The following is a 24,213-nucleotide window of genomic DNA, read 5'->3' as shown; positions in this document are numbered from 1 at the left end:
AGGAAGAAACACTTTCAAACTCATTATATGAAGCCATCATAGCCTGATACCAAAACCAGACAAAGATATCACAAAAAGAGAATTATACGGCAATATCACTGATGAACATAGATGCAAAAATCCTCAACACATACCAGCAAACCAAATCCAACAATACAATAAAAGTACTGTATACCATGATCAAGTAGAATTTATTCCAGTGATGCAAAGGTTTTTTTAATATTTACAAAATCAATGTAACATACCACATCAACAAATTGAGGAAAAAAACTATATGATCATCTCAGTAGATGCAGAAAAGTTTTTCATAAGGTTCAATATCCATTTATGATAAAAACTCCAGAAAGTAGACATAGAGGGTATATACTTCAAAATTAATAAAGGCCACATATGTCAAAACCACAGCTAACATATTCAAAAGTGAAAAGTTGAAAGCATTTCCTCTAAGATCAGGAACAATGTCCACCTTTTATTCACCACTTTCATTCAACAGTTTTGGAAGTCCTAGCCACAGCAATCAGAAAAAAAAAGAAAAGTAACCCAGACTGGAAAGGAAGAAGTAAAACTGCCATTGTTTGCAGATTACATGATACTATACATAGAAAATCCTAAAGACAACACGAGAAGGCTATTGGAGCTCATCAACAAATTTTGTAAAGTTATAAGATACAAAAGTAATATACACACTGATATACATAAATCTGTTGTATTTCTATAGACTAACAATGAACTATCAGGAAAGAATTAATAAAGTAGTCTCATTTACCATCCCATCAAAAGGAATAAAATAGCTAGTCATAAACCTACTTAAAGAGGTAAAAGACTGATACTCGGGAAACTATGAGACACTGATAACAGAAACTGAACACAACACAAGCAGCTGGGCAGATAGACCATGTTCTTAAATGGGAATAATTAATACTGTTAAAGATGGCCATGTTATCCAAGGCCATCTACAGACTCAGTGCAATCCCTGTCAAAATATTATACCAACAGCTCTTTTTTTTATAAAATTAGATTAATTTTGAAATTTGTGCGAAAACACAAAACCTTGAGTAGCCAAAGCGATCTTGATTGAGAGAGGACTGAGTTGGAGGTGTCATGCTCCTTGACTTTAGACCATACTGTAATGCTACAGTACAAAATAGTATAGTGTTAGCAGAAACACATACACATCAATCACTGTAACAGAACAGAGCGCCCAGAAATAAACCCATGCTCTTAGGGTCGATTAATCTATGACATAGGAGGCAAGAATATACAGTAGAGAAAAGACGATCTCTTCAACAAGTGGTGCTGGGAAAATTGGCTAGCTATACGTAAAAGAACAAAACTAAAACATTTCCTAACACCGTACACAAAAATAAACCCAAAATGATTTAAAAACTTAAATGTAAGACCAGATACTATTATAAAACTCTTAGAGGGCTTTTCCGGTAAGCGGCCTGAGCTGATTCCTAAAAATGGTGCACTATTCACTCAACCCAGAAAACCCCACAAAATCATGCAAATCAAGAGGTTCAAATCTTCATGTTCATTTTAAGAACACTCGTGAGACTGCCCAGGCCATAAAGGGTATGCATATCCAAATAGCCACCAAGTATCTGAAGGATGTCACTTTAAAGAAGCAATGTGCGCCATTCCGTTGTTACAACAGTGGAGTTGGTAGGTGTGCACAGGCCAAACAGTGGGGCTGGACGCAGGGTTGGTGGCCCAAAAAGAGTGCTGAATTTTTACTACACATGCTCAAAATTGCAGAGAGTAATGCTGAACTTAAGGGCTTAGTAGATTCTCTGGTCATTGAGCACATCCAAGTGAACAAAGCCCTCAAGATGCAGCGCAGGACTTACAGAACTCACGGTCGGATCAACCCCTTCATGAGCTCTCCCTGCCACATTGAGATGATCCTAACTGAAAAAGAACAGAGTGTTCCTAAACCAGAAGAGGAGGCTGCACAGAAGAAAAAGATCCCAGAAGAAACTGAAGAAACAAAAACTTATGGCCCGGGAATAAATGCGGCAGAAAATAAATGCAAATAAAAATAAAAGTGTTGGTTGTCTTAATTAGTAAATGTATTTCAAGTGTTAACCACACACACACACACACACAAAACCTCTTAGAGGAAAACACAGGTAGAACACCTTTTGACACAAATCGCAACAATATCTTTTTGGTTCCACCTCCTAGGGTAATGAAAATAAAAACAAAAATAAGCAAACAGGACCCAATAAACCTAAGAGATTTTTAAAAATATTTATTTGACCGCACTAGGTCATACTTGCTGCTTGTACAGTCTTCATTGCTGCATGTGAGATTTGCAGCATGTGGGATCTAGTTCCCTAACTAGGGATTGAAACACAGGCCCCTGTGTTGGGAGCACAGTCTTAGTCAGTGGACAACCAGAGGTGTCCCAAACCTAAAACCTTTTTGCAAAGGAAACTGTAAACAAAATGAAAAGACAACCTACAGAATGGGAGAATATATTTGCAAACAATGTGACCAGCAAAGGAGTAATCTCCAAAATATACAAACAGCTTTTGCAGTTCAATATCAGAAAACAAAAAACCTAATCAAAAAATAGGCAGAAGATCTAAACAGGTATTTCTCCAAAGAAGACATATAGATGGCCAAAAAGCACATGAAAAGATGCTGAACATTGCTAATTATTAGAGACATGCAAATTAAAACTGCAGTGAGGTATCACCTCACACCAGTCAGAATGGCCATCATCAAAGTCTACAAATAATAAATGCAGGAGAGGGTTTAGAGAAATGGGAACCCTTCAACACTGTTACTGGGAATGTAAATTGGTACAACCACTATGGAGAACAGTATGGAGGTTCCTTAAAACACTAAACATAGAACTACCCTATGATCCAGGAATCCCACTCCTGGGCATATATCTGAATAAAACCATAATTTGAAAAGATACATGCACCCCAATGTGCATTGTTAGCACTATTTAGCCAAGACATGGAAATAGCCTAAATGTCCATCCATGGAATGGACATCCGGAGGGATGAATAAAGAAGATGTGGTATACAAGGGATTATTACTCAGCCATAAAATAGAATGAAATAATGCCATTTGCAGCAACATGGATGTACCTAGAGATTATCATACTAAGTAAATCAGACAAACAGAGAAAGACAAATATGATAAATATCACTCACATGTGGAATCTAAAAAGACGATACAAATGAACTTATTTACAAAAGAGAAAGAGACTCATGGACTTCGAAAACAAGCTTGTGGTTACCAAAGGCAAAAGATGGGGGTAAAGATAAATTAGGGCTTTGGAACTAACTTATACACACCACTTCATATAAAATGGGAAATCAGCAATGACCTACTATATAGCATAGGCAGTTCTACTCAATAATTTGCAACAATTTATATGGGAAAAATAATCTGAAAAAAGAATGGATATATGTATTCATTTAACTGAATCACCTTGCTGTACATAACTGAAACTAACAACACTGTAAATCAACTCTAACATAAAAATTAAATTTAAAAAACCTCAGAGTAAATCTCACCAAGAAGGTGAAAGACATACACTGACAACTATAAAAACATGAATAAAGGAAACTGAAGATGATTCAAAGAAATAGAAAGATGTCCCATGCTCTTGGACTGAAAGAATTGATATTATTAAAATGGCCATAGCACTCATAGTATTTAAAGTACTATGGATTTAATGTAATCCCTATCAAAATTACCCATGGCATTTTTTTTTACAGAACTACAGCAAATAACCCAAAAATTTATATGAAAACATAGAAGATCAGAATTGCCAAAACAATCCTGAGGAAAAAGAGCAAAGGAGAAGGCATAGCCCTCCCTGACTTCAGACTATACTACAAAGCTACAGTGGTCAAAATAGCATGGTATTGGCACAAAAACAGACATACGGATTAATGAAATAGAAATCCCAGAAGTAAACCCATACACCTATGGACAATTAATCTTCAATAAAGGAGGCAAGACTATATAATAGGGAAAAGACGGTCTTTTCAGCAAGAGGTGTTGGGAAAGTTGGACAATTACATGTAAATCAATGAAGTTAGAATACACCCCTATACCATACACAAAAATAAACTCAAAATTGCTTAAAGACTTAAATATAAGGCATGATACCATAAAACTCCTAGAAGAGAACATAGGCAAGACATTCTCTGACATAAATCATACCAGTATTTTCTTAGTTCAGTCTCCCAAGGCAATAGAAATAAAAGCAAAAATAAACAAATGGTACCAAATCAAGCTTATAATATTTTGTACAGCAAAGGAAACCATGAGCAAAATGAAAAGACAACCTATAGCCTGGGAGAAAATATTTGCAAATGATGCAACCCATAAGGGCTTAATTTCTAAAATATACCAACAGTTCATACAATTCAATAACAAAAAACAAACAATCCAGTCAAAAAACGGGCAGATGATCTAATAGACATTTCTCTAAAGAAAATATACCAATGGTCAATATGCACATGAAAAGATAGCTATCATCGCTAATTATTAGAGAAATGCAAATTAAAATGATGATGAGGTATCACCTCACACCTGTCAGAACGGCCATCATTTAAAAATTTACAAATAATAAACGCCAGAGAGGGTGGAGAGAAGGGAACCCTTGTACACTGCTGGTGGGAACATGAATTGGTGCAGCCACTATGGAAAGCAACATGGAGGTTTCTCAGAAAACTAAGGATAGGGCTTCCCGGTGACTCAGGGGTAAAGACTTGGCCTGCCCATGCAGGAGACATAGGTTCAACCCCTGATCCAGGAGGACCCCACACGCTGCAAGGCAACTAAGCCCACGGGCCGCAACTACTAACCCTACACTCCCGAGCCCAGGAGCCACCGCTGCTGAGGCCACGTGCCACAGCTACTGAAGCCTGAATGCTCTAGAGCCTGTGTTATGCAACGAGAAAGCCTGCGGCAATGAGAAGCCTGCACGCCACAGCTAGAGAGTAGCCCCCACTCACTGCAAAGAGAGAAAGCCCACACGCAGCAACGAAGATCTAGCACAGCCAACAAATAAATAAATAAAATTACTTCAAAAAAAAACTAAAAATAGAGTTGCCATATGATTCAGCAATTCTACTCCTGGGCATATATCCAGACAAAACTATACTGTGAAAAGAGACATGCACCCCGTATGTTTAGAGCAGCATTATTTACAATAACCACAACATGGGAACAACCAAAGTGTCCACTGACAGATGAATGAATCAAGAAGATGTGGTGCATGTATACCATGGAATATTTCCTAGCCATTAAAAAGAAGGAAAATATGCCATTTGCAGCAACATAGAGGGACCTAGAGGTCATCACTCTAAGCCAAGTAAGTCAAAAAGAGAAAGACAAATACCCTTATGTATCACTTACATGTGGAAACTTAAGGACAACATAAAGGACCATATCTATGAAACAGCCTCACAGACACAGAGAACAAGCTTATGGCTGCCAAGAGAGAAGGGAGTGAAGGAAGGAAGTACTGGGAGTTTGGGATTAGCAGATGCAAACTATGATATATGTGTGTGCTATGTGCTAAGTCACTCAGTCATGTCCAACTCTGTGATCCCATGGGCTGCAGCCCACCAGGCTCCTCTGTCCATGGGGATTCTCCAGGCAAGAACACTGGAGTGGGTTGTCATGACCTCCTCCAGGGAATCTTCCCAACCCAGGGACTGGACCCAGGTCTCCTGCATTGCAGGAGGATTCTTTACCATCTGAGCCACCAGGAAACCCAACCATGATACATAGGATGGATAAACAATGAGGACCTACTACATATCACAGGGAACTATACTCAATACCCTGTGATAAACCATAATGGAAAAGAACATGAAAAAGAAATATATATGTGTGTGTGTGTATATATACATATAAAACTGGAGTCACTTTGCTGTACAATAGAAATTAACACATTGTAATTAACTATACTTCAATAAAATTTCTAAAAAATTACAGTGTGGTATAACCATACAATGGAACAGTATTCACCAATAAAAAGAAATGAAGTACTGATACTTGTTACCACATGGATGAACTTTTAAAATACAATTCTAATTGTACGAAATTCAAGATAGCCAAATAGAGAGAGACTGAAAATAGATTCACAGTTGCCTAGAGATTAGAGGACAGGAGTTGGAGGAGAGTGACTACTAAGGGATGTGGGATGTTTGGGAGAGGTGATTAAATGTTCTAATTTTGATGATGGTTGCACAACTCTGAGTATACTAAAAAACCACTGAACAGTACTCATTAAAGTGGTGACTTATATGACCTGTGAATTATATCTCAATTAAGTTATTACCCTCAACAAGCCAGTTGAAACCTCTGTTTCATAAGAGGAAGTAAACCGATAGCTCCTTTAAGCCACTGAATCATTCTCAGCTTTGCCACAGCAGCCTCGCTTTGTTCTGACTAATGCACTCTGCTTTCCTCCCTCACGAGAGTGATAAATCTTCTGCTGAAGCAGGAAGGAGCATGTGGGGCTGGGAAAAATAGCAGGACCTAACTGCTTCTTGTATCCACAAACCTCTGTTTCAGCCTCCCCTCAGAAATACCAAGTACAATCAAGGAGTTTCTTTAGTGCAAGTCAGTTTTCCAGGTTAGGATTCAACTTTTTCCAGATGCTAAATGTTGCTGTTTCCTCTCTGTTTTCCAAAACTTTGTTACTGTTGTTACCTCTCTCAGTCTCTGTAATTGGGGATTTATGTCATTTTTTAAAATGTCCTTCACTGTCATTTTTGGCTTCCCTGGTGGCTCAGACCGTAAAGAATCTGCCTGCAATACGGGAGACCCAGGTTCCAGGTTCGATCCCTGGGTCGGGAAGATCCCCTAGAGAAGGGAATGGCAATCCACTCCGGTATTCTTGCCTGGAGAATTCCATGGACAGAGGAGCCTGATGGGCTTTTACAGTCCACAGGGTCTCAAAGAGTCAGACAGGACTGAGTGGCTAACACTTTCACATCGTCATTTAGAGAGGTGTCAGGAGGCAACAGAAGTGAATGTCCTGTCTTCAAATTAAGAATTTAGAATTCAGGCTGCTTCTTCAGCCTCTCAAAATCCTTTCTGCTTAATTCAGCCAGAGTTGGTTTCTGTTTCCTGCAATTGAAAGCCCTAATAAACACATTCAGAAAGAATTTTCTTCCTAATAAAGGTACCATAGTTACTGTTTAACATCCCAAATTCTGCAGACCACAGCAGTTTCAAATGGTACCTGTTTCCTTCAGGGGGATGTGACCTTCCCATATGCTACCTCAAGAGAAGATGGCTTAGAAAAAGACACAGCCAGAACTTACCTTTGCTTTACTAGGTTTAAAACTTTAGTGTTTAGGAAAAAAACAGTGGGAGAAAGTGTTTCATTTTATCTTGGAATATTTTAGGTTTTCTTTTTTTTTTTTTAATTTAAAAAAATAATCAATGAGGAATACTTTTTCATGTGGTATGAAGCAAAATACATGATAACAAATGCTTGCTTAATAAATAAAACATCTTACCAAGATTAGTGAGTAAATTGACCATCCATTAGAGTTCAGAAATTTCCACTTGGAAAAAAGTACATTAGAATGGGAGTGTGTTAATGACAAAAATTTAAAAAAAAAAAAAAAGGTAAGCTTCCTAGTCAGAGAACCAAATGTCCCCAGTGATCTATGTGGGGGAAAAGGAAAAGTCAATTGTACATGATTATGTGCTGAAAAAAATTACCCATGGGCTCTGGAAATAATTTACATTGACTAGAGGAAATTTCAAAATAGGGATTCATACGTAGGTCAAATGCAGGTCATGAGTTTTAAAAGTCTACAGGAATGGAGAAATATATATGGAATGAAGACATTATAATTGAGTTTTGACAGTACTGGTTGAGGGGAAACTATTTACCAAAGTTATACACCTGAAAATAGTGGTCACAGTGAGGAGAGGAGGTAATTGTTAAACAACCCAATTTGATGGTGCAATTCATTCTTGTTTTTAGACACAAATTGCCTGAGCCCCAACCCCCAACTGCCAGAGAAAATAAAATTTCCCAAACCCCTCTATTCCTCTTGCAGGCTCCCATTCCTCTCCCTAGATGTCCTGGTTTGTTTCCAAGTGCCTCAGGGGATGCAGAAGTTGCCTGAATTCATCCAGTGTCAGTACCCCAGGCGTGCAGCAGAGAGCAGCTGCCGTCTTTGAGTCACGCCCAGAGCAGAGCACTGGACAAAGTCCCTCATCTCAGAGCAGACGCACGTGCTAAGGTGGCAGCATCCTCTAAAGGAGCAAGTCTGAAATGGACAGTGCTGACAGAGGCTCGTGTTGGCACATGGCTGAGGTGTCCAAACTACTTCCCTGAAAGAGTAAATGAGCCCTTCAGTAAAAAGAGATACCAGAGGTAATGTATGTCAATACACGTCCCTTAACTGGGCCTACTGGGTGAACAAAGCTCTTATTCCCTCAGTAGTTACTTGCTGGTGATTATTTGCTAATTTGTCCAACCACCACCACAGAGGAAATCATTTTATTTCCAGCTAATCTAGGGAAAAGTCCTAAACTAAAATTTAATGTTGTTTTAAGTGATGCAAGATATATAAAGCTAGTTTATTAATATGGAAGTTTTCTATTTGTCCTTTTGTCATTGTGTTATAGATACGGAAAACAAGAGGAAGAATCAGGTATGCTTCAGTCAAGTCCTCCCCTGAACTACAGAATCTCTGCCTTCAGTTAAGAAATCAAGTACCCGGGAAATAAATGATAAAAAAAAATTCATGTTACATTTCCATGTGCAGTTGGAAGCAGGACTGGTTCATAATGGTTCTAGGTCTTCACTATTTATGGGGCCAACCTCTTCCTTTTTCTAAACATTTTTTATTCATTTGTTTTTGACTGTGCTTCGTCTTTACTGATGCACAGGCCTTCTCCAGTTGCGGTGAGCAGGGGCAGCTCTCTAGCTTGGTGCACAGGCTTCTCATCGCAGTCCCTTCTCTTGTTGCGGGGCATGGACTCTAGGGCGCTCAGGCGTCAGTCGCTGGGGTTCCCGGGCTCTTAGAGCACAAGCCTGGTAGTTGTGGCGCACGGCTTATTAGATCCACGGCACGTGGCCCAGGGATCGAAACCACGTCTCCTGCACTGGCAGGCCAGTTCTTTACCACTGAGCCACCAGGGAAGCCCTACCCCACCTTTTTTTTTTTTTTTTTTTTTAAGTTATGTAGTTTGGACCTACAGCATGACATAGGTCTTAGTGTGAGTGTGAGTGAGTCACTCAGCCGTGTCTGACTCTTTGCGACTCCATGGACTATACAGCCCATGGAATTCTCCAGGCCAGAATAGTACCTCATCCAGATCTGCTTGTCTAATTCTCTGGGTATCTACAGTTTTCTTAGATCTTTGCTGAGAAGAGGCTTTTAGGATGAGCATTTATGTTGCACTTAAGAACTTGGTCTCCTCTGACAAATAAGATGAACAGTTACAGACTTAAAAAAAAAAAAAAGCAGTTAATATAGTGTTGGCTTCCCTGGTGGCTCAGAGGTTAAAGCGTCTGCCTCCAGTGTGGAAGACCTGGGTTCGATCCCTGGCTTGGGAAGATCCCCTGGAGAAGGAAATGGTAACCCACTCCAGTATCCTTGCCTGGAGAATCCCGTGGACGGAGGAGCCTGGTAGGCTACAGTCCACCGGGTAGCAAAGAGTGGACATGACTGAGCGACTTCACTTTCACTTTCCTAAAATAGAAAACTTATCATCTCATTTCCCACTTAAACCCCTTGCAATGACCCTCCATGCCACCAAGAATAAAATTCAAACTCTCCACCCGAGTCCACGTGTTCCAGCTTCTGCTTTTGCCCTGAACTTCCACCTTGTATCGCGCACAGTGCCCCCTCCTATTCATGACACATCTGCCAAACTGGCAGTTTTGCTGTTCCTCTAACAAGCTCCATCTCTGAACCCATGCCCCCTGCAGGGGAAGCACAGGGTCTTAACCTCTGGACCACCAGGAAGGCCCTGCCTCAGACCTTTGCTCCAGCCCCCTTTGCCTAGGATGACCCTCCCTTAGGTTTTCATACAGATGGGTCCTTTTTGACGATCAGGGTACTGCACAAGTGTCAACTCTACAGAGAAGCGACACCAACCCTGCTAAATTAACAGCCTAGACACAGGTTGATGGATGTGCATGTGTTCTGTCCCTTTGCAGGGCAATTTGACAACAGTGATCAAAATCACAAACACATGCCCCCTTTACCCCTGTAATTCCAGCTTTAGAAATTTATCCTACAGACAAATTCATATACATGGGAAATGATATATGAATAAGGTGATTCACTGCAGTATCATCTGGAATAACAGAAGATTGCAAGCAACCTACATGTTCATCGGTAAGACACAGGTTAAATAAATTAGAGAACATTCACACAATGGGCTACTTACTTTTTGGCTACAAAGGAGAAAGAGGAAGACCTCCAAGTACTGATATGAGAAGCTCTCCAAGACATATGATTTTTGTAAAACAGCAAATGCAAAACAGTGTATGTGGTATATGCCACCACTTGTGTCAAGAGCAGCTAAAATAACATTATATGCTTGTATTGGGTTGGCCAAAAAGTTCATTTGGGTTTTTCTGTAATATGTTCTGGAAAAACCCCAAACAAACTTTTTGTCCAACCCAACGCTGGCTTGTTTATATAAAGAAACTATAAGAACACACATAAAACATATTTACAGAGGTTACCTAGGTGGAATGAGTGGGGAAATTAGGTGGATGGTGGACAAAGATGTGAAGAAGACTTTCTGAATGTTTTTATGTCTGATTCATGTGACTGTATTCTGATTCATGTGACCTTTTCAAATTAATTTTAAATGGTTTTTACTTTGCGATAAAACAAAACTAGTTCCCAATCCCCTGTATTCTATTATTCTTTATTTTCTTTTCATTTCTCAGTTCCTCTGCAATGAGAAGCTGGTGCATCACAACTGGAGAGTAGCCCTGGTTTGCCACAACTAGAGAAATTCCAAGCACAGTAATGAAGACGCAGTGTAGCCAAAAATAAATTAAAAATTTTTTTAATTGGGGCATAATTGATATAACATTATATTGCTTTCAGGTATGGAATATGATGACTTGATATTTGTATATCACAAAATGATCACCACAAGAAGCACAGTTAAGATCCAACCCCTTACATAGCTACAAAAGGTTTTTCTTATGATGAGAATTTTCAAGATCTACTCTCCTAGCTACTTTCAAATATGCAATATAGTAATTATTAGCTATAGTTGCCAGGTTGTACATTACGTCTCCATGACTTACTCGTTTCATAACTGGGAATTTGTACCTGTTGACCCCTTCCCCCATTTTGCCCACAATCCCCACCCCCAGCTCAGGTGACCACCAATCTGTTCTCTATTAACATCTGCTCAGTTTTCTGGTTTGCATTTCTATTTTTAGATTCTACGTATAAATGAAATTATATGGTATTTATCTTCTTTCTTTTCTGACTTATTTCATTTAGCAGAATGCCCTCCAGGTCCATCTGTGTTGTCACAACTTATCCTGCTTTGTTTTGTTTTTTAAATTTTAACCATATTTCACTATACATTTCAGTGATACTAAGTAAATTCACATCGTTGTACAACTCTTGCCACTATCCATCTCTTGGATTTTTCACCTTCTTAAACTGAAACTCTGACCTCATTAAACACTAACTCCCCCACCCCCCATCCCCAACCCCTGGCATCTCTTGATGTACTTTCTGACTATGAATTTGACCATTCTAGGGACCTCATATAAGTGAAATTAAACAGTATTTGTCTGCACATACTGGATATTGGAATTCCTGCTTTCTTTGCTCCATGGCATTTACTACCATGCTGTTGTTTAGTCACTAATCATGTCCAACTCTCTTGCAACCCCCATGGACTTCAGCCCTCCAGGCCCCTCTGTCCATGGGATTTCCCAGGCAAGAATACTGGAGTGGGTTGCCATTTCCTCCTCCAGGGGATCTTCCTGACCCAGGGGCTGAACCTGTGTCTCCTGCTTGGCAGGTGGATTCTTTACCCCTGAGCCACCTGGAAGCCCCTATTCCTAGGTAACAGGGTATAAAATGGAAGTTCCACCGAGTACCTCAGATTGTATTGCATGAGACCAAATCAACATGCAAGTTTTTAAAGGATTTCACTAAAAGCCCATGAATGCCTCACTCTCATTTAGTCACAGAGACTATGGATATTAGGAGAATGATTTATGAAGATTTTGAGAGAGAAGCATGAATGAGGTATGAACTCCCCTCATGGGAGAAGAGAGGGGGATTGCATGGTCTTCCCCTCGACCCTCAAGAGAAGGGCATCGATGGGAATCCCCAAAAAGTGTGGTGTATGTCTCCTGCAGTTGAAGGACACGTGCTGATGGAGGAGATGAAGGAGAGGCGGCAGCATGCGCTGCCTGCACGTCCAGAGTGCGTCAGGACAAGGGATGTGTGAGGTGGGCCCAACTGTATGCAGAAGAAAACGGCGTTAGTGGTATCTTATGTCTTGCTCTAAGGAATGCCTGGAGAGAAGAATAGAACGTAGCCGAATGGAGCTGGATTCCTGAGTGCTAAAGAAGTAGTAAGCGAACAGCTAGAAGAGAGACATATTGAGGGGATTTCTGGGAGAGATCCCACAGAGATGATGGGGGGTTGGGGTCTCAGAAAGCTCAAAGCACGTCTCTAAGGAAAGACTTGATTTCAATCTGTGCCTTAAGCACAAAGCCGGTTTGAGCAGATGGTGCCCATCAGGTAAGAGTCTTCCTGCTCCCTTTCTCCTCCTGCCTGACTTCTCCACTTGATCTAGCGCCCCCCTCTGCAGCGGACCCCAGCTGGAGCTGGGAAAGAGAACGTTTCATTCAAACTAAATTTGGAGTTGCTATTGTTTATCAGGGACTAAACCCTAGTCTTGATTGTTTGTAACTGAAAAGGATCTGTTTGTAACTGAAAGGGATCACAGGATTTTCATTATCTCATAATAACCAGAATAACCACCATGACAGAGAATAAAGCAGGTGGCAAGGGATCAGGAGAAGCCTGTCTGAGGAAACGACCCTAGTGAGGTGAGAAGACAAACCACACTGAGATCTAAGCGACTTCTAAGAGTTTCCAAAGCAGAGAGAACAACAGAGTTTCCTGAACAGGGAGTGTGCCTGAAAGGTCCGCAGAACAGCAAGAACCCAATTTGACTGACAGAGCAAGAAGGCAAGAGTGGAGGTCATGAAGCAGGAAAGTGAGACAAGAATGGACATGGTGGGCCTTGCAGACACAGTGAGGAGTTTGGTTTCTCTTCTCAGGGGGATGGAAGATTTATAGAGGGCAGGAGAGTTGACCCAACATGAGCTGAATGTGTAAGTGGTACTGGACCTAATCCTACCCAATCACTATTTTCTATCCCTCTCACACATTGAATGATTTGAGGGTGGGTACATTGCCCAAACTGGGCCAAATTAGGATCAGTTTGGGGATTTGTGTTTCACTTTTGGTAAACAGTTGCCCTCTTTTCCCCTGAGGTTGCTAAGCCAATAGGATGTAAGGGCCACCATCCTCAGGGAGCCCTATCTGAGAATGACACCAATACCAAGGAAAACAGACCCCAGGAGGGAAAGAAAGAGTGACAGAGGAAACAAATTTTAATGACATATTGTGAGCCCTTGAATGTGGTGAGCCTAAATATATAACCCTGGATTTATCAGCTTTGAAAACGGATATATTTCCTTTTTTTTTTTTTAAGTCAACAGTTTGAGTTGGGTTTCTGTCATTCTCAGTAGTTTGAGTTGGGTTTCTGTGATTAGTAAGAATTCAGATTAGTACAGACACCAAATCATTAACAATAATTCCCTTCAGTGGTGAGACGACGGGTTATTGTTTCTTTTCCTTTTCTGCTTACATGTACTTTGTTTTTCAGTACTGACAAATTTACTAACTTTGCAATAAAAGAAAAATTAAAATCAAAAATTACTTAATGAATGGAGGGGAGAGTTAGAATGTCTTTGAGGTTGTAGAATCAACAGATAGACCCTCGGTGGCAATCTCCAATCCCTACTTCAATAATAGGGTTCTTCTGTGTGCACGCCCCCTGCCCCGACACAGATCACTTGCACAGTCTACTTTTAAAATCCAGCAATATGGGAACAGCACCAATGATTTCTGAAAGTCTCTGCATGTCTATAATTTTTCAGAATGACTTCTATTTCTGCATGGATCATAATTGTACTCCAGTTAAAGCTGATGTTGGTGCTATATTTTTCTTTGCAAGAGGAAAGTGTGAAACATGAGAAATTCTTTTCTTTCCTGAAGATATTCTTATACTTACTTACAGAAAAAAAGAAGAAAAGGCTATTGATAAGACTTTAGACATTCATGGCCAGAAACTCCATGGTGAGCATGTTCAAAGTATAAAGAACAAATGAAAATAAGCGTCACTTGCTGTTGGAGGGAATTGTTCACCTTAAGGGAAAACTCTGGCTCCTCAGTCAAGGAAATGATGCTATTACCAGGAAGAGTGATGGAATTAATCTTGGGACTGAATCCTCTGGGGTTCCTTAGGATATGGTCTGGATCTTTCTGGAAGGTTGGGTATCAATTTCTTAGGCCTGGGACACCACCCCAAGTACTTCTTTTCAGTGATCAGTAAGTCTGTGCCGAATACAAAGGCTATCTGTCAAGAGTTCATCAGTACAAGCAAAAGAAACACTCTGGATGACTTAAGCAAAAGGGGAATTTACTTAAAGGTGAATAGTTAGCTTGGAGAACCTCTAGGAAGTCCAGATAACCAGTTTGATGGTTACCTATCTAGGAACTCCATCAGAGTAATGCCACAGAAATGACTAGGTCAGGATCCCACTGCTGCTTCCACTGATGCTGAGCTCACACCTACAGCCTCCCCACACTGCACTAGGAAAGAAGGAAGGAGGGAGGGAAGGAGGAAAGGAAGGACTAAGGATCTTAGACAACAATATGGATGCCATTTGTTGAGTAGAGCAGAGCAATAAGGTAGAGGGAGCCATTTCTACCTGGCTGAGGTACTGTTATTTTGGCCTCTGTTTATAGGAGATGAACTTGTATTCCAGCTAATCTTCTTGGGATTTATCAAAATGGCTTTCTTTGCCTTCAAAGAAGGTACAGCAGACTGGCTTCAGCTCAAAGCGGTGAAGCCAATGCTGGCTGTAAGACGCCATGATAGAAGGTCCCAGCAGGAAGTGAAGGGCTACTAATGAGAAGAGAGCCACTCATCTCGGTTAGGCTGACTTGTTATGTTTAAGGCTCCCAGTGACCCTGTAAGAAACAAGTCTGTCAGAAAAATGTCACCAGCAACATCTGCTAAAGGGAAGAAAGAACATAAAGATACTGCTTGGGCTCATTACTTAGAGGAAGGAAGCCTTGTGGCTGTTGGTGAAAGCTCAGCTGCTGTCCTCAGGCCAGACTGGCCAACCCTCTCGCCTTCCTGAATGTGCCGAGGAAGGCAGCAATGGAGGGAGGAGGATTCCCTCCACATCCAGCGTCCGCCACCCTCCACCCGAGACACGTCTTCCCTCCCACTTCAGTTAGTTAATGATCATGTGGACCACACACTTTCTCAGAATTATCTGGGATATTTATGTAAATGAAAATTCCTGGCCTCAGGCCCCAAAATCTGATTCAATAGCTCTGGAATGCTTATTGTCGTGGTCATTTCACTATATATGAATCAAATCATTATGTTGTACATCTGAAACTAAAAAATGTTACTATTATATTTAAATTGTTTTAATCTGGAAAATTTTTTTTTAAAAGGACCTGCATTTCGCACACTCTCAAGGGGATTTTCCTGTGATTGTTTGAGAATTACTGTCATAAATAACATGAAAAAATTGTATAGAAGCAAATTCTTAATATAAAAATATACCAAAAAGCTTTTTCCACAGAGTTCATGTTCATATACCAAATGTAATTTCAGAAAAATGGACAAGCCCATGAATTCAGATTTGTTGCAATGTATTTTCCCTAAATTCTCTAATGAGAGTAAAATTGAACCAAATGTTCATATTATCACTTTTTCCAGAACCCCTAAATAAATGTCTAAAGGAGTCATTTAGTAGCATTCAAGAAAGAGGTCAATCACATCTCTGGCAACATGTGGACAGCACACATTTCCCACTGATCCCGTACGGCAGACTCTAAGCCAAGAGGAGTGAAACCACCATCAACATAAGGAGGGGAAAAGAGCCAGGCTTCTGCGGCTTCTCAAAAGAATTCGCTTCCATGTATGATTCTAATAAACACATCAGTGACAAATACATGATTGGATTATATGCAAAGGTTCCCAATATATGGAGTCAAAAAAGTTGAATTCACAGAAGTAGAGAGGTGCTGAAACTAAAGTCGGGTACTGTAAAGAACAATATTGCATAAGAACCTGGAATGTCAGGTCCATGAATCAAGGTAAATAGGAAATGGTTAAATAGGAGATGGCAAGAGTGAACATTGACATTTTAGGAATCAGCGAATTAAAATGAATGGGAATGGAATGTAATTCAGATGACCATTATATCCATTACTCTTGGCAAGAATTCCTTAGAAGAAATGGAATAGCTCTCATAGTCAACAAGAGTCCAAAACGCAGTACTTGGGTGCAATCTCAAAAATGACAGAATTATCTCAGTTTGTTTCCAAAGCAAATCATTCAATACCACAGTAACCCAAGCACTAATGTTGAAGTTGAATGGTTCTCTGAAGACCTATAAGACCTTCTAGAACTAACACCCCCAAAATATGTTCTTTTCATCATAGGGGGCTGGAATGCAAAAGTAGGAAGTCAAGAGATACCTGGAGTAGCAGGCAAGTTTGGCCTTGTAGTACAAAATGAAGCATGGTGAAGGCTAACAGAGTTATGCCGAGAGAACGCACTGAGCATAACAAACACCCTCTTCCACCAGCACAAGAGATGACTCTACACGTGGACGTCACTACATGGTCAATACCACAATCAGATTGATTATATTCTTTGCAGCCGAAGATGGAGGAGCTCTATAGAGTCAGCAAAAATAAGACCAGGAGCTGACTGTGGCTCTAAGCATGAGCTCCTTATTGCAAATTTCAGACTTAAATTGAAGAAAGTAGGGAAAACCACTAGACCATTCAGGTATGACCCAAATAAAATCCTTTATGGTTATATAAAATAGCAATACTGACAAATAGATTCAAGGGATTAGATCTGATAGAGTGCCTGAAGAACTGTTGATGGAAGTTTGTAACATTGTACAGGAGGCAGTGATCGAAACCATCCCCAAGAAAAAGAAATTCAAAACTACAAAACGGTTGTGTGAGGAGACCTTACAAATAGCTGAGAAAAGAAGAGAAGTGAAAGGCAAAGGAGAAAAGAAAAGATATACCCATCTGAATGCAGAGTCCCAAAGAACAGCAAGGAGAGATAAGAAAGCCTTCCTCAGTGATTAATGCAAAGAAATAGTGGAAAACAATAGAATGGGAAAGACTAGAGATCTCTTCAAGAAAATGAGAGATACCAAGGGAACATTTCATGAAAACATGGCCACAATAAAGTACAGAGACTGTATGGACCTAACTGAAGCAGAAGAGATTAAGAGGTGACAAGTATACACAGAAGAACTGTGCAAAATAGGTCTTAATGACCCAAATAACCACGATGGTGTGCTCACTCACCTAGAGCCAGACACTTTTGAATGCAAAGTCAAGTGGGCCTTAGGAAGCATCACTACAAACAAAGCTAGTGGAGGTGATAGAATTCTAGCCAATCTATTTCAAATCCTAAAAGAGGATACTGTTAAAGTGCTGCACTCAATATATCAGCAAATTTGGAAAATTCAGCAGTGGCCACAGAACTAGAAATGGTCAATTTTTATTCCAATCACAAAGAAGGGCAATGCCAAAAATATTCAAACTACTGCACAACTGCACTATGTCTGCATAGAAGTTAAATACATGTACTACATCATGCGAAATGCTGGGCTGAATAAAGCACAAGCTGGAATCAAGATTGCCAGAAGAAATATCAATAACTTCAGATATGCAGATGACACCACTCTAGTGGCAGAAAACGAAGAGGAACTAAAGCCCTCTTGATGAAGGTGAAGGAGGAGAATAAAAAAGCTGGCTTAAAGCTCAGCATTCAACAGACGAAGATCATGGCATCCAGTCCCACCACTTCATGGCAAATACACAGGGAAATGATGGAAACAGTGGGAGACTTTATTTTCTTGGGCTCCAAAATGACTGCAGATGGTGATTGCAGCCATGAAATTAAAAGATATCTGCTCCTTGGAAGAAAAGCGATGACAAACCTAGATAGCACATTAAAAAGCAGAGACATTCCAACAACAGTCCATCTCGTCAAAGCTACGGTTTTTCCAGTAGTCATGTATGGATGTGAGAGCTGGACCATAAAGAAAGCCGAGTGCTGAGGAGCTGATGCTTTTGAATTCTGGTGTTGGAGAAGACTCTTGAGAGTCCCTTGGAAAACAAGGAGATTAAACCAGTCAAACCTAAAGGAAATCATCCTTTAGTATTCATTGGAAGGACTGATGCTGAAGCTCCAATACTCTGGTTACCTGATGCGAAGAGCCAGCTCATTGGAGAAGACCCTGACGCTGGTCAAGATTGAGGGCAGGAGGAGAAGGGATTACAGGAGATGAGATGGTTGGATGGCATCACCAACTCAACGGACAAGGGTTTGAGCAAACTCTGGGAGATAGTGAAGGACAGGGAAGCCTGACGTGCTGCAGCCCATGGAGTCACATAGAATCGGACACAACAGAGGGACTGCACAACAAACAATAGAATGGTCATTGCCATGGACTGGGGGTCAGGGCAATGTGGAGATGCTGGTCAAAGGGTATAAATTTTCTTTTTTTTTTTTTTTTAATATTATTTTATTAGTTGGAGGCCAATCACTTTACAACATTTCAGTGGGTTTTGTCATACATTGACATGAATCAGCCATATAGTTACACGTATTCCCCATCCCGATTCCCCCTCCCACCTCCCTCCCCACCCGACTCCTCAGGGTCCTCCCAGTGCACCAGGCCCGAGCACCTGACTCATGCATCCCACCTGGGCTGGTGGTCCGTTCCACCATAGATAGTATACATGCTGTTCTTTCAAAACATCCCACCCTCACGTTCTCCCCCAGAGTTCAAAAGTCTGTTCTGTACTTCTGTGTCTCTTTTTCTGTTTTGCATATAGGGTTATCGCCACCATCTATCTAAATTCCGTATACATGTGTTAGTATACTGTAATGTTCTTTATCTTTCTGGCTTACTTCACTCTGTATAATGGGCTCCAGTTTCATCCATCTCATTAGAACTGATTCAAATGAATTCTTTTTAACGGCTGAGTAATATTCCATGGTGTATATGTACCACAGCTTCCTTATCCATTCATCTGTTGATGGGCATCTGGGTTGCTTCCATGTCCTGGCTATTATAAACAGTGCTGCGATGAACATTGGGGTGCACGTGTCTCTTTCAGATCTGGATTCCTCAGTGTGTATGCCTAGAAGTGGGATTGCTGGGTCATTACACGCCAGTCAGGATGGCTGCTATCCAAAAGTCTACAAGCAATAAATGCTGGAGAGGGTGTGGAGAAAAGGGAACCCTCTTACACTGTTGGTGGGAATGCAAACTAGTACAGCCACTATGGAAAACAGTGTGGAGATTTCTTAAAAGACTGGAAATAAATTTTCAGTTATAAGATGAATATAAGGACTTCCTGAGTGGTCCAGTGGTTAAGAATCCACTCATGCAGGGGACACAGATTTGATCCCTGATATGGGAAGATCCCACATGCCATGGGGCAACTAAGCCCATGCACCACAACAACTGAAATCTGTGTGTCTGGCACCTGTGTTCCATAACAAGAGAAAACACCACAATGAAAAGCCCATGCACCACAACTAGCGAGGGTAGCTCCTGCTAACTCAACTAGAGAAAGCCCGTATGCAGCAACAAAGACTGAGTGCAACCAAATTTAAACAGGCAAATAAATAAAATTAGAAAGATAAGATGAATGTAAGTTTCTGGGGATCTAGTGTACAGCATGGTGACTATAGTTAATCATAGGTAGTGCAGCGGTAAAGAATCTGCCTGCAATGCAGGAGAAAGTGGAGATGCGGGTTCGATCCCTGGATCAGGAAGATTCCCTGGAGAAGGAGATGGCAACTCATTCCAGTATTCTTGCCTGGAGAATCCCACGGACAGAGGAACCTGGCGGGTCACAAAAGGGTCAGACACAACAGAGCACACGATATATTATGTCCTTAAAACTGCTAAGAGAGACGATCTTATGTGTCCTCACCACATACTCAAAAAGCAAACTATGTGAGATGACGGACAGGTTAATTAGTTTGATTGTGGTAATCATTTCACAATGGATGATTATGTAAAACATGGCACTGTACACCTTATACATGTACATTTTTACATCAATTATACCCCAATAAATCTGGGAGAAAATATCTTTTAAAATTTACAGTCCACTATACTGATTTTGACCCTGTTCTATCTCACATCAGATTAACTTTGGAGGAATTCAGTGGAGTTTGGCAGAAACGCTTTGAGGATGATAAAAAGAAACCTAGCTTCTGTGGTGTCATTCTTAACGTGAGCTATAAAATATTGTGGGGGTGGGGGTAGCATGTCTATTCTCCACATAGAGTTGAAAAGACTTAAGCCAAGTGATCTAAGAATAAGAAAATATAAATCTTGAAATGTATGTGCAGAGTTTGAAAATGGACCCCTCTTACAAGTACCATACAACATGGTCAAGTTTTAAGGGAAGAAGAAAAGACGGGGCTTAATGAATCCACCTCCTCTAAAGAGATTGGTCCCCTCAATTTCCATTTCATCGTCATGACAACTGGTATTCCATCATTGCCATAGTAACCAGCTGAATAGCATTAGTCTAAAGACATGCTCTCTGATTTGGTGATCAGTGGAAGCCATTAGGTGCCGCACAACAATGCTGAAAAGGGTGTTCTGCCATCACGTTGACCCATTTCTAGCCTTCCAACGTGTTTCAGTTCTCCCGTGTGTTTCTCTAAACCAAACAATTTTTTTTTGGAATGAGACCATTTCGAGAAGTGTATAACAATTACACTCCCCTATGTCACTGCTCCATTTGAGACCACGTGTTTTCTCGTTTTCCAAAGTGTGGTAATAGCTGACAGATACTCCCTTCACCATGCCTCACAGTTTAAAGACAACATTCCCTCTGCTGAAGCAACAAGGCAAGCCGCCCACATCTAAACCAGATGTTGGTCACTGGTGACAACAAGCTGTCTTCTTTGTTTGACGAGGTCACTGACAAGCTGAACTACAAGGAAATCTGAGGCTGGGGAGTGCCACTCCTGTAAAATAACAGACTCAGGGGGAGGACTCATGCATGTAGCAGCACTCTTATTTACATATGCACATAAACTACGACTTACAAAGCAAAAAATGGTTTTTAAAAAATGTCCTTTCGAAAAGCTGTTGAGTTTTTAAAAGATAAACATTTTCCAGCTGATATTCTTGCTTGGTGCTTGCTCAAAGCAGACTGCCTATGTATTCATGAGCCTTCCTGGCATGCTCTTGGAAGCAGAGATACCTTGAGAAATCTATTCCAGCCCCAGCCTACCCTCCTCTCTAGCTGGTCCAGGCTTTTTGTTTACTGTTGGGAAACTTCCTTGATGTTTTCCAGCTCTGAGCTCATAAAATATTGAGAAATTTCCAGTGGACAACAACAAAGTTGCAAAGGGAGGAGCCTGAAAGTGCAATGTAGTTGGAAGGTGGGGAGTTGGGGAAGGGAGGAGGAGGACTTGTCTCCAAAATGGGTTTGCAGAACATGCACAACTGAATGTTGTAGACCAAGGAAAATGGTTTTCTCAAGAAGTCTTGATTAATTCAACAAATAGTTCAAAGCACCTGCCACCCAGCAGAACTCCTCCAGACCCTGAGACACAGAAGTGAACAGATGATGAGCTCAGCATTTGTGAAGTTATATTCATGGTTTACATATTAGGTTGGTGCAAAAGTAATTGCAGTTTTGCATTGTTGAACTTTGCCATTTGATATTGGGATGCCTTCTTAAATGTGGTTATGTTATACATCATGTTAATGAGCATTTCTCACTTTATGTTTTTTGCTAATGACTTATTACTTACTGTTAATTTTATATTTATTTTAGACTATAGAACTGATGTTAGACATAAAGCAAATTTGAGTGATATTTTTGTTCGGGTTCAAAATGCATCATAAAGCAGCAGAGACAACTCACAATATCAACAATGCATTTGGTCCAGGAACTGCTAATGAACGTACAGTGCAGTGGTGGTTCAAAAAGTTTTGCAGAGGAGACAAGAGCCTTGAAGATGAGAAGTGTAGTGGCTGGCCATCAGAAGTTGACAACGACCAGCTGAGAGCAATCATCAGAGCTGATCCTCTTACAACTACACTAGACATGGAAGAACTCAGCATCGACCAGTCTATGGTCATTTGACTTTTGAAGCAAATGGGTAAGGTGAAAAAGTTCAGTAAGTGGTGCCTCAAGAGCTGACCAAAAATTAAATAAATCGTTGCTTTGAAGTGTCATCTTCTCTTATTCTATGCAACAATACCGAACCATTTCTCACTCGGATTGTGATGTGCTACAAAAAGTGTATTTCAAGCAACGATCGGCAACAACTAGCTCAGTGGTTGGACCGAGAAGAATCTCCAAAGTGCTTCTCAAAGTCAAACTTGCATCAAAAAAAGGTCATGGTCGCTGTTTGGTGGTCTGCTACCCATCTTTCTACCCGTCCACCACAACTTTCGGAACCCCAGTGACACCATTACATATGAGAAGTATGCTCAGCAAATCAGTGAGATGCACCGAAAACTGCAACGCCTGCAGCTGGCACTGGTCAACAGAAAGGGCCCGATTCTTCTCCATGACAATGCCTGATCACACATTGTACAGCCAGCGCTTCAGAAGTTGAACTAATTGGGCTATGATGGTGGCATTTGCTCATGCCCTGTATGCACCCTTCCTCTCACCAACCGACTATCAGTTCTTCAAGCGTCTCAACTTTTTGCAGGCAAAACACTTCTACAACCAGCAGGAGGGAGAAAATGCTTTCCAAGAGTTGTTTGAATCCCAAAGCATGGATTTTTTTTTTGCTACAGGAATAAACAAACTCATTTCTCATTGGCAAAAATGTGTTGACTGTAATTGTTCCTATTTTGATTAATAAAGATGTGCTTGAATTCTAGTTACAATCATTAAAAATTCATGGTATGAAACCACAGTTTATTTTGTACCAACCTAATAAGATTGAGAAAATGGCAAGAATTGCTAACCAAGAACAGAACTCTTTTGTGGCAGATGATGGAAATTATGGGAGAGCCCCAACCCTAAACCTTCCTAGGTACTGCCACATGTCACATCCCAGCCTTTGTGCTAAAAACACAAAGGTTAACAAAAACAGGCTCTCTAGCCTTAGGAAGTTTACAGAATAGAGAAGGTGAGAGTTGCTTAGGAATGAAATGACCATTTATAACAGAGATCAGGGCACCGAAAAGAAAAGGAACTGAAGAGCCCTTAGCCAAAGGAGATTGAGCAAGGTGGGGCAGAGAAGGGGTCAAGACTTCTGGAGGAAGTGATGATTGGGATGAGGGCTAGATGATGAAGAGATGACGGGGTGACATAGGGTGGAGTGTAAGGAAGAGCATTCAAGACACAGGGAACATCATGGATTGTCCCAGGGCCCCAAAAGAACCCCTGGAAGAATGAGTGAGATGAGGCTGAGGAAGGGAGCAGGGTGCATGCCCCTGAAAACACCCAAACTGCAGTATTTACTAAAAAATAAAGTTAAAATATGGTTTAGCTCTTTAAACCATGTTTTTGATACTAAGAACTCACTCCTTAATTTAACATAGTTCTACTTTAAATCTATGCATGGAAAATAATTCTTTGCTTTTGGTTGGGGATTGTAATAAATGGAATTCAGTTTGGTTTGGAAGTAGAATAAAGAAGGTTTCAATTCAACAAACAGTTCTCAAGCACCATCTACATGGCTGGCACTAGTTGAAAAGAGATACCAGGCCAGTAAGATGGTCCTCAGGGTTTATTCATACATCCAGAACTAAACAAAACCATCTAGGACATTCAGAAAATAACCAAAGTGAGAGGTACATGCATGGGGCAACATTCACTGAACATTTGCATCTAGTTG

The 24,213-nt window shown here is 40.7% G+C and overlaps 2 pseudogenes; both read left to right on the top strand.

The window, feature by feature from the left end:
• The first annotated feature begins 1,215 nt into the window (after positions 1 to 1,215).
• LOC136166158 (large ribosomal subunit protein uL22-like) lies at positions 1,216 to 2,087 on the top strand (annotated as a pseudogene).
• Positions 2,088 to 12,415: 10,328 nt separating this feature from the next.
• On the top strand, positions 12,416 to 23,229 carry LOC136167581 (histone-lysine N-methyltransferase SETMAR-like; annotated as a pseudogene).
• The last annotated feature ends 984 nt before the right edge of the window (positions 23,230 to 24,213 follow it).

This window comes from Muntiacus reevesi, chromosome 4, assembly GCF_963930625.1.
Source record: "Muntiacus reevesi chromosome 4, mMunRee1.1, whole genome shotgun sequence".
In the NCBI taxonomy this organism is placed as follows: domain Eukaryota; kingdom Metazoa; phylum Chordata; class Mammalia; order Artiodactyla; family Cervidae; genus Muntiacus; species Muntiacus reevesi.
This window is presented reverse-complemented; position numbering and strand designations above follow the sequence as displayed.